The sequence below is a fragment of the Schistocerca piceifrons genome, chromosome 6, assembly GCF_021461385.2.
Source record: "Schistocerca piceifrons isolate TAMUIC-IGC-003096 chromosome 6, iqSchPice1.1, whole genome shotgun sequence".
NCBI classification, from domain to species: domain Eukaryota; kingdom Metazoa; phylum Arthropoda; class Insecta; order Orthoptera; family Acrididae; genus Schistocerca; species Schistocerca piceifrons.
In genome coordinates, this window is record NC_060143.1 from 213070309 (window position 1) to 213084177 (window position 13869).

The 13869-nt window shown below is 44.2% G+C and overlaps 1 pseudogene; it reads left to right on the forward strand.

The window, feature by feature from the left end:
* Nucleotides 1-11861: 11861 nt before the first annotated feature.
* Nucleotides 11862-11979, forward strand: LOC124803964 (annotated as a pseudogene).
* Nucleotides 11980-13869: the final 1890 nt, after the last annotated feature.

A 13869-nucleotide genomic window follows, 5' to 3' on the forward strand; every position in this document is an offset into this window, starting at 1 on the left:
TGTTCACGGAATCCTTGTTTATTCGAATAGAGGAGATATTACTCGAGCAAAAGATATGTACAACAATATTACGAGTGACGTCCCCGATACTAGCCTATAGTTACGACCATCTTTCCTTTGATCGTCTTGAAAACAGGACTAACCTTGAACCAATCGTTTGGAATGCCTTGTAGCCTCAGCGACCTACTGTGAACGACTGCTGCAAGGAGAGCAGTGTATTACGCATAATATATTTACAATCATACAGCTACCTCTTCAGATCTGTTGCCTTTCCTCCGTTGAGTAATTTTTGTTGAATTTATTGCAATATCTTTGATTTCGGCATTTGTGTGATGACTGAATGGTGGAACCGTATTATGCTTTCTGTAATGAAGTAATCTAGGAAGACCGAATTTATCATTAGGTGTCTCCTGTCTGCAGTTTTTCATTTCGGTCTCAGTGCGATCATAGAGTGACTGTGTACCTTACTCTCACAGCGTTTTTATACAAATAATGGCATGCAAATGAAGTCCCATGCTTCTTGACAGAGCGTATGGGAACGATTCGGGAGACCTGCACCGCCTACTAGGCAAGGTCCCAGTGGAGGTAGTTTGCCGTTGCTTTCCTCCGACCGTAATGAGGATGAATGATGAAGACGACACAACAACACCCAGTCATGTCGGGGCAGGTGAAAATCCCTGACCCCGCCGGGAATCGAACCCGGGACCCCGTGCTCGGGAAGCGAGAACGCTACCGCGAGACCACCAGCTGCCGGCTTACAAATAATGAGTTACGCAAAAACCAAATGAGATTGCAGTTGCTAATTTTCACACGCACCTACACCTGTAGTGGTATGCGTTTATTACCGTCAAAACATTTTATTTATTTATTTATTTTTACGGATAGTAAGCAACACGTGTAGAAAGTTTTCTAGTCATTCTGTCAGGAGTTACAGACATCCTTCCCCACCTCCCTAGAGGTAAAACATAATCGGTACTGCCACCAATAAGCCTAGAGAGTGCGAAAATATGGATTTTATTCGGTTTTCCGTCGTTATCATGTAGCAGCTACGCAAACCCTATCCCACCTGTAAATGTCGTAGACGTATATGACCTCCACAGCCTTTTTGTATATAAATAAATATACAAATGATACAAATAAGGAGACATGTATGTACAAAATTTTCTTGTGCTTTTTCCAGAAGTTCATCAGTTCGGTTTCTTTGTCAACTCCATTTTATACGCACCTCCATCCATATGGAAGATTGCCACATTGCCATTACTGCCACATTGCTACTTTCCGGATGGTATGTGAAGTGTACCAAGTTTAGCTAAAATCGCTCCAATAGCTCAATAGGAGTTACAAATATATATATATATATATATATATATATATATATATATATATATATATGTGTGTGTGTGTGTGTGTGTGTGTGTGTGTGTGTGTGTGTGTGTGGGTGGGTGGGTGGGTGGGTGGGTGGGTGCGTGTGTGTCCGACTTTAGGAAATAAATGGACAGACAAAGCTGAGACAGGTGCTAACGTACGGAGTTATAACATAGACGTTAAAAAATTTCGACGAAATACAAGTTTGACATATTTGAAAGAAAGAGTTTGATACAAATTCTTTAACCAGCAAAAGAACATGGGGTTTGGAGGAGGAAAAATTCCGGCTCTGGTTGGGCCAATAGGACTCGACCGACTGCCATGTTATTCTCTGCCATTGGCATTATCGGATGTTTTATGGAAGGGCACGTGGTCTGCTCAGCGCCTTCCCGGTCGTTGAACGGTTTCCTGACAAATTAACCGCTGCTAATCTTCGGTTGGTCTCTCGAGGCTGAATGCACCTCGTACCAGTCCTCCCACCAAGGAAAACTCCCTGGCACTACCAGGAATCGAATGTGGTTCCACCACACGGCAGTCAGTCACGCTGTCCAAGTTGGAAAACCAAAGGTAATGCAGCAGGAGTGTGTCAGAGAGGACGCAAGAAATATTGGAATTCAGAATTAGAGGAGTTCGGCTCTTAACAGTAAAGAATGAAACAATCTTCAACAGAAGGGCTGGGCTCACAAGGGGCTGTCGTGCCACTGGTGATAATGATGAAAGCTTTGACTACTTTTAAATCTGTGTCCAACCTCTTTTTGCTTTGGTATCAATTTCGTAACCTGGCTTATGAGACACGGCAGGTCCTCTCCATCCCTCGAAATAACCGTGATTTCTTTGTAGCTATATAACTAAAGCGTATTTTATAAAAAAACTATTTGTGATGTAGAAAGCATTATTCATAAAAATAATATTTATCGTTTTAACTGTCGTGATGTTGATGCTGTTTGACTATCGCAAAATGTTTGCCAGTATTTCAACGCTGTTCGTGAAGATACTTCACCAACCAACTAACGAGGGAGATGGAGCTGTTATTTTAGTTCAGAAATGTTCAGATGTGTGTGAAATCTTATGGGACTTAGGTGCTAAGGTCATCAGTCCCTAAGCTTACACACTACTTCACCTAAATTACCCTAAGGACAAACACACACATCCATGCCCGAGGGAGGACTCGAACCTCCGCCGGGACCAGCCGCACAGTCCATGAGTGCAGCTCCTTAGACCGCTCGGCTAATCCCGTGCGGCTGTTTATTCAGTAATGGATCTGTGTTCGGGAGCAATAGGATTCAGATCCCTATCCGATAAATATGATTTAGGTTTTCCGTGACGTCTATTTCTGCGTATATACCTGCAAGCGAGTGGCGCCGAGATTCTCTCACGACGACCACGATCGAATTCCTCCTCTGGCGTTGTCCGATCAAAGCCACAAACATAGTCACTTCACACTAATGACGCTCAAGACGGTGGACAGCGAATTGTTATTTCCTTCTTCTGCTGATATCACTTCGCTCTCTACCAATACTTTCGCATTCTGCAAATCACTGCAAAATCATGGTACATGAAGCTTCCGCCTTGTCAAAAAAAAAAAAAAAAAAAAAAAAAAAAGTCGTCTGACAAAATTCAAGATTATGACGCTGTTGATCACCTTTTTCGATAGCAAGGCTTGTTTAATCACGAATTCCTGGAAGACGATAAACATCAGACCAATGGCTGCCCCCTTCGTTTCCAGATCGTATTGGTACATCAGGTCTCATCGGCTATAACGTTGAGTATATCCAACAACACGTGACCACGGTACTTCGAACGATTCCACGAGAACCGTTTGTTAACAGTTTTCTACAGCCTCAGAACCGTTGACAGTACTGTGTTGTTACTTCGAAGACCAGTAAACGGATTTTTTGTAACTCTTATTTCCTTTATTTTCTGTGACCATTCACTGAACTTTTCAGCTTCACGCTGTATTTTACTAACTGACTAACGCAGTTCATGGGTCATATTTTACATTTACAGTTGCACGTTGCTATCTAACGTGTTATAGGGCAACAAAAAAATGATTTGCAATATTTGATCTCACAGTTGTGCTACGATCTCATTAACCTCTTGCAGGTGCTGGTTGAAGTGGCTGCAGAATCGATCACTGGTGGAACCAGCGACCCTCGCCAGTGGCGAAACCCATATTAGCAAGAAATGATTCTGAGTCCCCAATGCATCAACTCAGGAAGCTCTGAGGTAGCTCTCACCATTGAGCTCTGCTGGCAGAGACCCCCGATCTTGATGTAACTTCCAATCGATTGTCAGTTAAAAGAAACCCCGCATTGCCCGATTTTTCGTCTTTCACTAAATTTTGATTCATTCGGCTTTGGATCTTCGTAGAGATGACTGATCAAACTGCTCCCTTCAAAGCACTTGTCTCCTTCCTCTGAGTTATTAACCAATTGCTTGCTTCCTACCTTCCTCTACTGAAAAAAGTCATGTCATACTCTCTCTGTCTCTTCATTTTACCAATGAGGTACTCTGTCTCATCACCATCTGGTGTCTGCTTCAAACTTAGAATTTATTTACATTAGCCAATACTGACAGATTTTACATTGAATAAACATTTCCAGCCGTTGTGGCCGAGCGGTTCTAGGCGCTTCATTCCGGAAGCGCGCTGCTGCTACGGTCGCAGGTTCGAATCCTGCCTCGGGCATGGATGTGTGTGCTGCCCTTAGGTTAGTTAAGTTTAAGTAGTTCTAAGTCTAGGGGGCTGATGACCTCAGATGTTGAGTCCCATAGTACTCAGAGCCTTTGAATAAACATTGTTTTTTTTCTCGACCAGTTCGGCGGTCTCCTACATTTTGAAAGGTCCAGAACCGAGCATCCCCTATCTGTCATTTAGATGTTTAGCTTTAATTATCTGTGCCTCCTGGGAAAACAGCAAGCTTTCTACATCTCGAGCGCAAAGGTGCCTGACCACTAAAAGGCTAGTTTCCTCACTCCATTTCCTTGTCATAAAAGGTTTTCACCAGGCGTTTTCTCTATGGGAAATCTGTGTATCTATACAAAGGCCTGATATCCTGCTGTGGTTTCGCGCAGCAAAAGCTGCTAACCGGCTGCCAGTAATCCTTGGCCCCCTCCTGCAGCTTTCCAAGAATCTGGCGCTGAGGGTGGCTCTCTCTTACGGCTTATAGCGGGTCCACATTCCTTCTCACAACCAGGGTGCTTCCAGATTTCCAACAGCTACATTGCACGCAACTGTGAATTAAGAGTAAGAGAATAGCAAGGCTACGTTGGTTATTCACGGACAGTCACTAGTGCTGTTGAGTATCATTTTTATGCTTGTAAATTAAGTATTCCAATCAAATGGGAGTTTCATTACATATTTGTGAATTCCAACAAATGACGGTGTAACCGCTTGTCGACGCAGGTCGTTCGACGTGCATTCCTCATTGAAAAACGTTCATTTTGAAGACCATTATTGGTCGTGGCAACATTTTTCATTATATGTCATAATAAATGAGCTTTGCAGCCGGTATTGATTAAGAATATTGTCAAATGTGTCTGCAGTGGTCGCTGTCATGTGATGGTTGGAAAATGGAACAATGGATGTGGACTGCGTGAGCGCAGGACTCCCGAGTTCAGTTGTAGCATGAGTGCTCTTTCAGGTTACGCCATTTTCCAGGAACACTCTTTCGCACCTTTTTTGTGTGCAGCACATGGATTTTTCAACTAGAGGATAACTGTTCGTACCAGAAGAATACGAGAAGGATGATGACCAAGTTGTATTGTTTCAGAGACATGACGCTCGTTAACTTTTAACGTGTTCGTAGAATGTCACTGAGTGTTGCCTTTCAACTTACAAACAGTCGTGTTACTCTGCAGTAGTTATTTGATCTGTGCGAAGATGTTTCGTTCTACTATTTGTCCTGTCCCACGTACCAACGAGCTGTAGAATCCATGATGTGATAGGCTACAGCTGTTGGGATGCCACAGCTGTATGCGAACATGGCTGGTTCGATCCTCGTAATGTTCTGGCAGATCAGTTAACATTTCAAACATATGCACAAACATGCTGCACGATTTCAGAACAGCATCCTTATTTCGACAGTACGCTTCGTTGCCCTTGATGAAGATAAGGTAATGCAAGCTCGTACAGTAACGGACGTTTTTCAGTGAAGCGTCGTAGGGAAACTAGTATAATGCTGCACATAAATTATTTGGCAATTTTAGTATGTAACCAGGAAGGATGCAATATTTTTCCATCTATCTCCATGGTAAACTGTGTCATCAATCGTGTAGTAAACTGTGTCATCAATCGTGTAACTTGTCTGATGTGATTCTCCAAGACTTCCTCTTCTTCCCCAATCTTTTTATCTTAGCACTTACTATCAACGTCCTTAATTATTGGTTGCGTATATTTCAATCTGTCTTCTCTACAGTTTTCACATATGTGCTCTGTGGTTGCCTCTAATGCTATGTAAGTTATTACCTCATGTCTCAACAGGTATCCTATTCTCTTGTCTCTTCTTCTGGTCAGTGTTTACCACATATTCCTTTCCTCACCTATTCTGCAGAGAATCTCCTCAGTCGTTATCTTATCTGCCCATTTAACGTTTATGCTTCTCTTTAGTCCGGAACCACGCGGCTGCTACGGTCGCAGGTTCGAATCCTGCCTCGAGCATGGATGTGTGTGGTGTCCTTAGGTTAGTTAGGTTTAAGTAGTTCTAAGTCTAGGGGACTGATGACCTCAGATGTTAAGTCCCATAGTGCTTAGAACCATTTGAACCATTTTTATGCTTCTGTAATATCACTTTTAAAACGTTTAAATTATCTTCTTTTCAGCCTCTACCTTTTTATCAAGTTATTTACGTTTTGGGGCCATTTGAGTGGTGACAGATAGTAAGAGCTTTGTACAGTGAGTGGCACCCACCACACTTATACACAAACACTATCTTCTTGACATCGATTTACATTTTAGGCGGTATTCATTTCCATCTGACACCTTATCCAATAACATTTAATGAATTTAGAAACAATTATATGGTGGAATTATGGAACGATCTTTACTAGAATCGAATTATCCCGTTTGCATTTTATGATTTTATTTTCTATTAGCTGGTGCAAAATACCGTCACTACTGAGAAACATGCTCATTGACAGTGCAGTTTGTAGTGGGCAAAAATGTCTTTGGGGAAGGTCCTCAGTGGATGCTGCACGCATATGTATAAATTTTTGTGTTGCCCTAAATGACAGAGTCCTCGACGACGTCAGTGAAACCTGTTCTGAACATTGTCATGTAAATAACTATAACGAGAGGTAACACCAGGAGTAGAGAAGTGTAATACATGGAACATTATAATGGGAACGTTCCTGTTACCTGGCAGTCAAATATTAAGTTAGAAGAAAGGAGAAAAAAGGAAGAATTTTTTGGTGCTACTCCGAAATCCCACAGAACACATATCAAAAGTAATAGATGGATCTATACACAACGTTAACGCCCATTGCAGCTATAGCATTAATGATGCACTATCTAGCATAGTTTTTATAGACTGACGACGTAATTTATAGAGTTTAATCATTTACGTACCCGTCGATGGCACGTACGTGTACGAAATTACCATGACTTGCAGTGACATCCGGCTATGTCCCCTGAGTGCTTACTTTTTTTTTTCTTTTAGTCAGGCAACTGATGGCAGTGATGCAGGATGGTTTTTAATTTATCTGAAGCCACAGTAAGAACGTGATCGTACCGGTCATCGTAAATAATTTTGTGATACCTGAAGACGATCAGATGGTCGAAACTGGTATTTAATAAAGATATATTTATTTGCAGCAATTGGCGATTATAAAACGTGTAAACCTCTCTTTTTTCTGGCAGTTTGGTTTGGGGTCCTGAATAAGCACAAAGTTTTATTGCCGAGATATCTTCACGTGCTATATTGTTCGGATTTGAAACGTCTTCCACGGCATACAAACACACAAACATACAGATGTCCCAGTTGTAACAGCAGCCTTCCCAGCCATTCAGTAGTGTTATCACGATAACGCTATGCGCCAGTCTAATAGCCCTACGAGAGCAATGACACTGCTCTGCTGAAGAGGACCAACTGCCTGATCCCCGATCGTATTTGCCGCGTTGTAGCTGTTTTCCAATATGTTTATGCCGCAACATAGCACCAAAAAATTGCTTTGTCATCGAGAGTGTTCTGGAAACGAGACCCACGAACTAACTTCAATAAATTGATCGTGTGCTTTCGGGTGCTCAACCAAGTTGTTGATTTCATTTTTATTCACTGTTATTTCGATGTTGTGAACCGTCTTATTATGTGTAGTTTCCGCCTGCACTCCAAAAAGTCCGTGAAGTACTCGTATTATTGTGTCGAGTCGCTTTTTACAGCGAATTTCGACCCCCGGTACTGCCTATGCCCTTCGATAACTTGTTGGTCATTTGTTTATGGAACGCGCACTGTTACTGCGTGAAATGCGCATTCCCTCCACTGCTCTGAGATTCCGCCCGCGATATCAGAGATCAGAGCTGGAAAGCGATGGTAGGATGTTCATTTCAAGGAATAACATTTCGGGTTCGGAGAATCAAATGATCATCGAAGGGCTATAAATTGCTTTATTTCATAGTCTGATTGGAGACCAGACAGCGGGTACCGATAATAACACATCTCACAGAATCTGAAGAAGACGACCGAGTCTGTCGTCAAAATGATCGTGCAGATAAGTAGAATCAACGATTCAGCTGAACGCTCCGAAAGCACGCCATTAATCAAGCACATCGAACAAAGGGCAACAGGTTATACTAGATCTCCAGTAACGCTGTGAAGTGTACCTTCACTTGTCATGACCACCAGTATAAGTCACAAAATTTCATTGCAGGAAACTAGAGACGGGTTCGTAAGTCTCTTTGTTTCCTAGTAATAGCTAGGTGGGTGATCAGCTTTAAAACAGTAAGAGCAGACTGACGATACTGGGAGGTCTAATTCTGAACTGCACGGGCAGGATGGATATGACCGCGAGACTGGTCGTTCAACCTTTCCACTAAAATACCCTCGACAAGGACTGCACGTTCCACCCTAATTGTCACGTCCCAAGTTGAGCAAGGTAGTTAGCGTCCAGAATCTGTCGTTACAATTATTCGGAAATTATCTGAGAATATTCCTTGGTGTACTGCTGCTGGTAGCAGTTACAGTGTTTCGTATACCGCTGCAGGACTAGGGCGTTTATGAAACGCAGAGAGCGAGCTACCGTGGACAGAGGAAAGGCCCTGGACCCTGGAACTGGTGGGAAACCAGTTAGATTCTGTGTAGAGAACGTGAAACAACTTATTACTCTTCTAGCAGCAGTCTACGGTAGGTTTTTGGAGGAGCGAAGCATTCCTAACGATTGGAAAAAAGCGCAGGTCATTCCCCTTTTCAAGAAGGCTCAACGAACACACTCACCAAACTATAGGCCTATATCTCTGACATCGGACATCGCTATTACATTTACAGAGACTGGAAATCTCCTCTACAGCAGTCAACATGGATTCGGAAAACAACGATCGTGTGAAACCTAACTCGCTCTGTTTGTCCACTAGACCCACAAAGCAGAAGCTACAGGCATCCAGGTAGAAGCCATGTTTCTTGACTTCCCTAAGACGTTCTGCACACTTACACACTGGTGCATAATGAGCGAAAAACGAACCTACGGAATATCAGACCAACTGCGTGACAGCACTGAAGAGTTTCTAGCAGACAGAATACTGAACGGAGAAAAGACTTTAGACACAGAAGTAACTTCTGGCCTGCCCAGTGGATTGTTAAAGGACCATTTATTTGGTCTCGCGGTTCTAGGCGCCCAGTCCGGAACTGCGCGACTGCTACGGTCGCAGGTTCGAATCCTGCCTCAGGCATGGATGTGTGTGATGTCCTTAGGTTAGTTAGGTTTAAGTAGTTCTAAGTTATAGGGGACTGATGACCTCAGATGTTAAGTCCCATAGTGCTCAGAGCCATTTGACTATTTCTTTTCACAGTATATACAAATGAAACTGCATGAAGCTTTTCACGAGCTATGCTGTTGTATATAGAGAAGTCGCGACTTTAGAAAATTAGAGGAAAATGCGGGAAAACCTGCAGAGGATCGACGGTTGATACATGGAGTGGCAATTGTTCCTCAGCATAAACAAATGTAACGTATATTTCATATACAAAGACAGAAAGACGCTTTACTGAATGAGAAACGATTGCAGAATAATCACTGGAAGTAGTTACTTCAATAAGACACGTAGTAGTATGCGCACGGAGCTGTCTGAAGTGGAACGGCCAAATAAAACTAATCGCAGGTAAGCCAGATGCCAGACTGAAATTCATTAAAAAAGTTCTCAGAAAAAGTAGTCCGTCAGCAGAGGAAGTGATTACAAAACACTCCTTCGACCAGTAGGGCCTACTTCAATAGTTCTCATCAGTCCGGGATCCGAACCACATAGGATTGATAGAGGAAACCGAGATCCAAAGAGGAGCAGCAAGTTGCGGTACAGGTTCATTTAGTAAGTTCGAAAGCATCACGAAGATGCTCAGACAGCTCCATTGGCAGAAGCTACAAGAGAGGCGCTCTGCATCAGGGTCTGGTTTACTTTTAAAGTTCTAAGAACGTACTTTGCTATAGAGTCAAAATATAGTCCTTCCTCCTAAGTATACCTCGCAAAAAGATCACGAAGGTGAAATCATAGGGATTTCAGCCCACAGACAGGCTTACCAGCAATCATTATTCCGATGAACCATTCACGACTGGAACGTGAAAAAGGAGAAATGACACTGGTACAGAACCTGATACCCTCTGCCATGCATGTTAAGGTGGTTTGCGGAGAGTAGGTGCAGATGTAGAAGAGGTCACCCGCTGCGCAGTTTACTAACACTGTCCACGAGAAACAGCTGTGTTCGAAGCATTGACAGTTCGCATTGGATAACAGACATCTTCCGTTTGAGCTGTTGGCATATACAGGTTGATTCTGTAAAGATGATACAAACTTTCAAGAATAATAGAGAAAGATAAACGTATCAATTTGAGGTAAGAGACACTGATTCGGAAAAGCCCGAGTCGAAAGTTATAAGCTAAAACTTTTCTGATATGTCTGACAGTGGAATACATGTACAGGTACAATTGACGCTAAGACTTTACAGTACGTAACTTTCAGAGGTGGTAGTATGGACCAGAACAAGATAAAACCGCCCGGTAAACATGGTATCTAAAATGCATACCTTAAGAACTATGAGCACTTGTTCAGTAGAACAGATGTGTTTCACAGTATCGAAGATGAACAAGTAATCGCAGATCTTACGGTGGGCGCTTTGGAGCCCACATTTACTAGACGTTTGTTTGTTGCTTTAGTCCATACTACCGTCTGTAAAACTTGTCATCACCACAATTTTAGCAAAAATAATGCCAGAACTGTCAGATGTAGCAGAAAAATTTTCGCTTATAATTTTGGACTCGGTCATTTCCGAACTAGGGTCCCTGATCTCAGATTAATACATATACCCTTCTCCACCATCCGTGCCAAAGGCCTTGTCGCTATGGTACCATCGGTTCCCGTCAGATGACCGATGTTAAGCGCTGCCGGGCTGGGCTAGCACTTGGATGGATGACCATACGGTCTGCCGTTCGCTGTTGGTAAGCGGGGTGCACTCAGCCCTTGTGAGGCAAACTGAGGAGCTACTTGACTGAGAAGGAGTGGCTCCGGTTTCGTAAACTGACATACGGCTGGAGGAGCGGTGTGCTGACCACATGCCGCTCCATATCCGCATCCAGTGACGCCTGTGGCCTGAGGATGACACGGCGACCGGTCGGTACCGTTGGGCCTTCATGGCCTGTTCACGCGGAGTTTAGTTTCTCCACAAGCCGTGAAACTTTTCAACACCATTACGGAATCATTCTGCATATCATTTTCAGAATGAACCTTTTCGCATTGCGGCGCAGTTTGCGCTACAGTGAGTCCATCTGGCAGCTAAAACTTACGCGGACTCCGTACACGGAACATCATCTCACGAGGGTAATGTTACTGGTTGAAGTTACCCCTAACTGTCGGAGACAGAGATCCTAGGCAACAGTTTGGCTTCTAGTCCTGAACTCACAGTTTTCTCGCCACGAAATCTGTACATATGATCGCATTTTCATCTGGAACATCTACTATAGTCTGCACAATACAGCCACACATATTTTCCTCTTATAAGAAGACCTCACTCCGTTTAGTCGTGAGTTCACACTGTATGCCAGTCTAATGATACCAGTGGGGGCAATCACAGTCTTGAAGTGGACCAGCTACCCTTGTACTATCATCAGCACTCAGGCGAAGCATTACAGTTCTTTTCCGATGTGCTGAAATATCGAAGTAATACAATGTCTTAAACCGACAATGTAGATACACTATGTCATCAAAAGTATCTGGACACATGGCTGAAAATGAATTTCAAGTTCGGGGCGCCCTCCATCGGCAGTGCTGCAATTCAATATGGTGTTGGCCCACTCTTAGCCTTGACAACGCCCTTGCCGCAGTGGATACACCGGTTCCCGTCAGATCACCGAAGTTAAGCGCTGTCGGGCGTGGCCGGCACTTCGATAGGTGACCATCTGGGCCGCCATGCGCTGTTGCCATTTTTCGGGGTGCACTCAGCCTCGTGATGCCAATTGAGAAGCTACTCGACTGAATAAGGCGGTTCCAATCAAAGAATATCATTACAACGACCGGGAGAGCGGTGTGCTGACCACATGTCCTTCCTATCCTCGTCCTCACATGATGATGACACGGCGGCTGGATGGTCCCAATGAGCCACTTGTGGCCTGAAGACGGACTACTCGACCCATAACCTTGATGACAGCTTCCACTCTCTCAGGCATACATTTAATCAGGTCCTGGAAGGTTCCTTGTCCGCAGCTCGTAGTCGTGCGGTAGCGTTCTCGCTTCCCACGCCCGGGTTCGATTCCCGGCGGGCTCAGGAATTTTTTCTGCCTCGTGATGACTGGGTGTTGTGTGTTGTCCTTAGGTTAGTTAGGTTTAAGTAGTTCTAAGTTCTAGAGGACTGATGACCATAAATGTTAAGTCCCATAGTGCTCAGAGCCATTTGAACCATTTGAAGGTTCCTTGGGGAATGGCAGCCCATTCTTCACGGAGTGCTGCACTAAGCGGAGGTATCGATGTCGGTCGGTGAGGCCTGCCACGAAGTCGCCGTTCCAAAACATCCCAAAGGTGTTCTGCAAGATTCAGGTCAAGACTCTGTGCAGGCCAGTCCATTACTGGGATGTTATTGTTGTGTAACCACTCCGCCACAGGCCGTGCATTATGAATACGTGCCCGATCGTGTTGAAAGTTGCAATCGCCGTCCCCGAATTACTCTTCAACAGTGGGAAGCAGGAAGGTGCTTAAAATATCAATATAGTGTCAGGAAAAACAACATGTGGTACAAGCCCCTCCATGAAAAACACGACGACACCCTAACACTACCGCCTCCGAATTATGCTGTTGGCACTACACACGTGGCAGATGAGATTCACCGGGCATTCGCTATACCCACACCCTGACATCGAATCGCTACGTTGTGTACCTTGATTCGTCTCTCGACACAACATTTGCCCACTGTTCAATCGTCCAATATTTGCGCTTCTTACACCAAGCGAGGCGTTGTTTGGTGTTTACCGGCGTGATGTGTGGCTTATGAGCAGCCGCTCGACCACGAAATCCAAGTTTTCTCACCTCTCGCCTCACTGTCATAGTACTTGCAGTCGATCCTGATACAGTTTTGAATTCCTGTATGATGGTCTGGACAGATGTCTGCCTATTATACATTACAACCCTCTTCAACTGTCGATAGTCTCCGTCAGTCAAGAAACGAGGTCGGTCTGTACGTTTTTGTGGTGTAAGTGTCCCTTCACGTTTCCACTTCACTGTCACATCCGAAACAGTGGAAAAAATGGTTCAAATGGCTCTGAGCACTATGGGACTCAACTTCTGAGGTCATCAGTCCCCTAGAACGTAGAACTACTTAAACCTAACCAACATCAAACACGTGTATGCCTGAGGCAGGATTCGATCCTGCGACCGTAGCGGTCTCGCGGTTCCAGACTGTAGCGCCTAGAACCGCACGCCGAAACAGTGGACCTAGGGATGTTTAGGAGTGTGGAAATCTCGTGTACAGACGTATGACCCAAGTGACACCCAATCACCTCACCACGTCGAAGTTTCCGTGAGTTCCGCGGAGCGCCCCATTCTGCTCTCTCACGAAGTCTAATGACTATTGAGGTCGCTGATTAGAAGTACCCGGCAGTAGGTGGCAGCACAATGCGCCTAATATGAAAAACGTATGTTTTTTTTTGGGGGGGGGGGGGAGGGGGAGGGTCGGGATACTTTTGATCACATCGTGTAAAACACAACCTACGATTTAACTTCTACAGATTGATGGCATACTATTGGGGTTCAGCTGTGTTCTTGACACATTTTTTTCCGCAAGGCATTTCGAGGAGCGACTTAGCCGCCTTCTTCAGACGCTG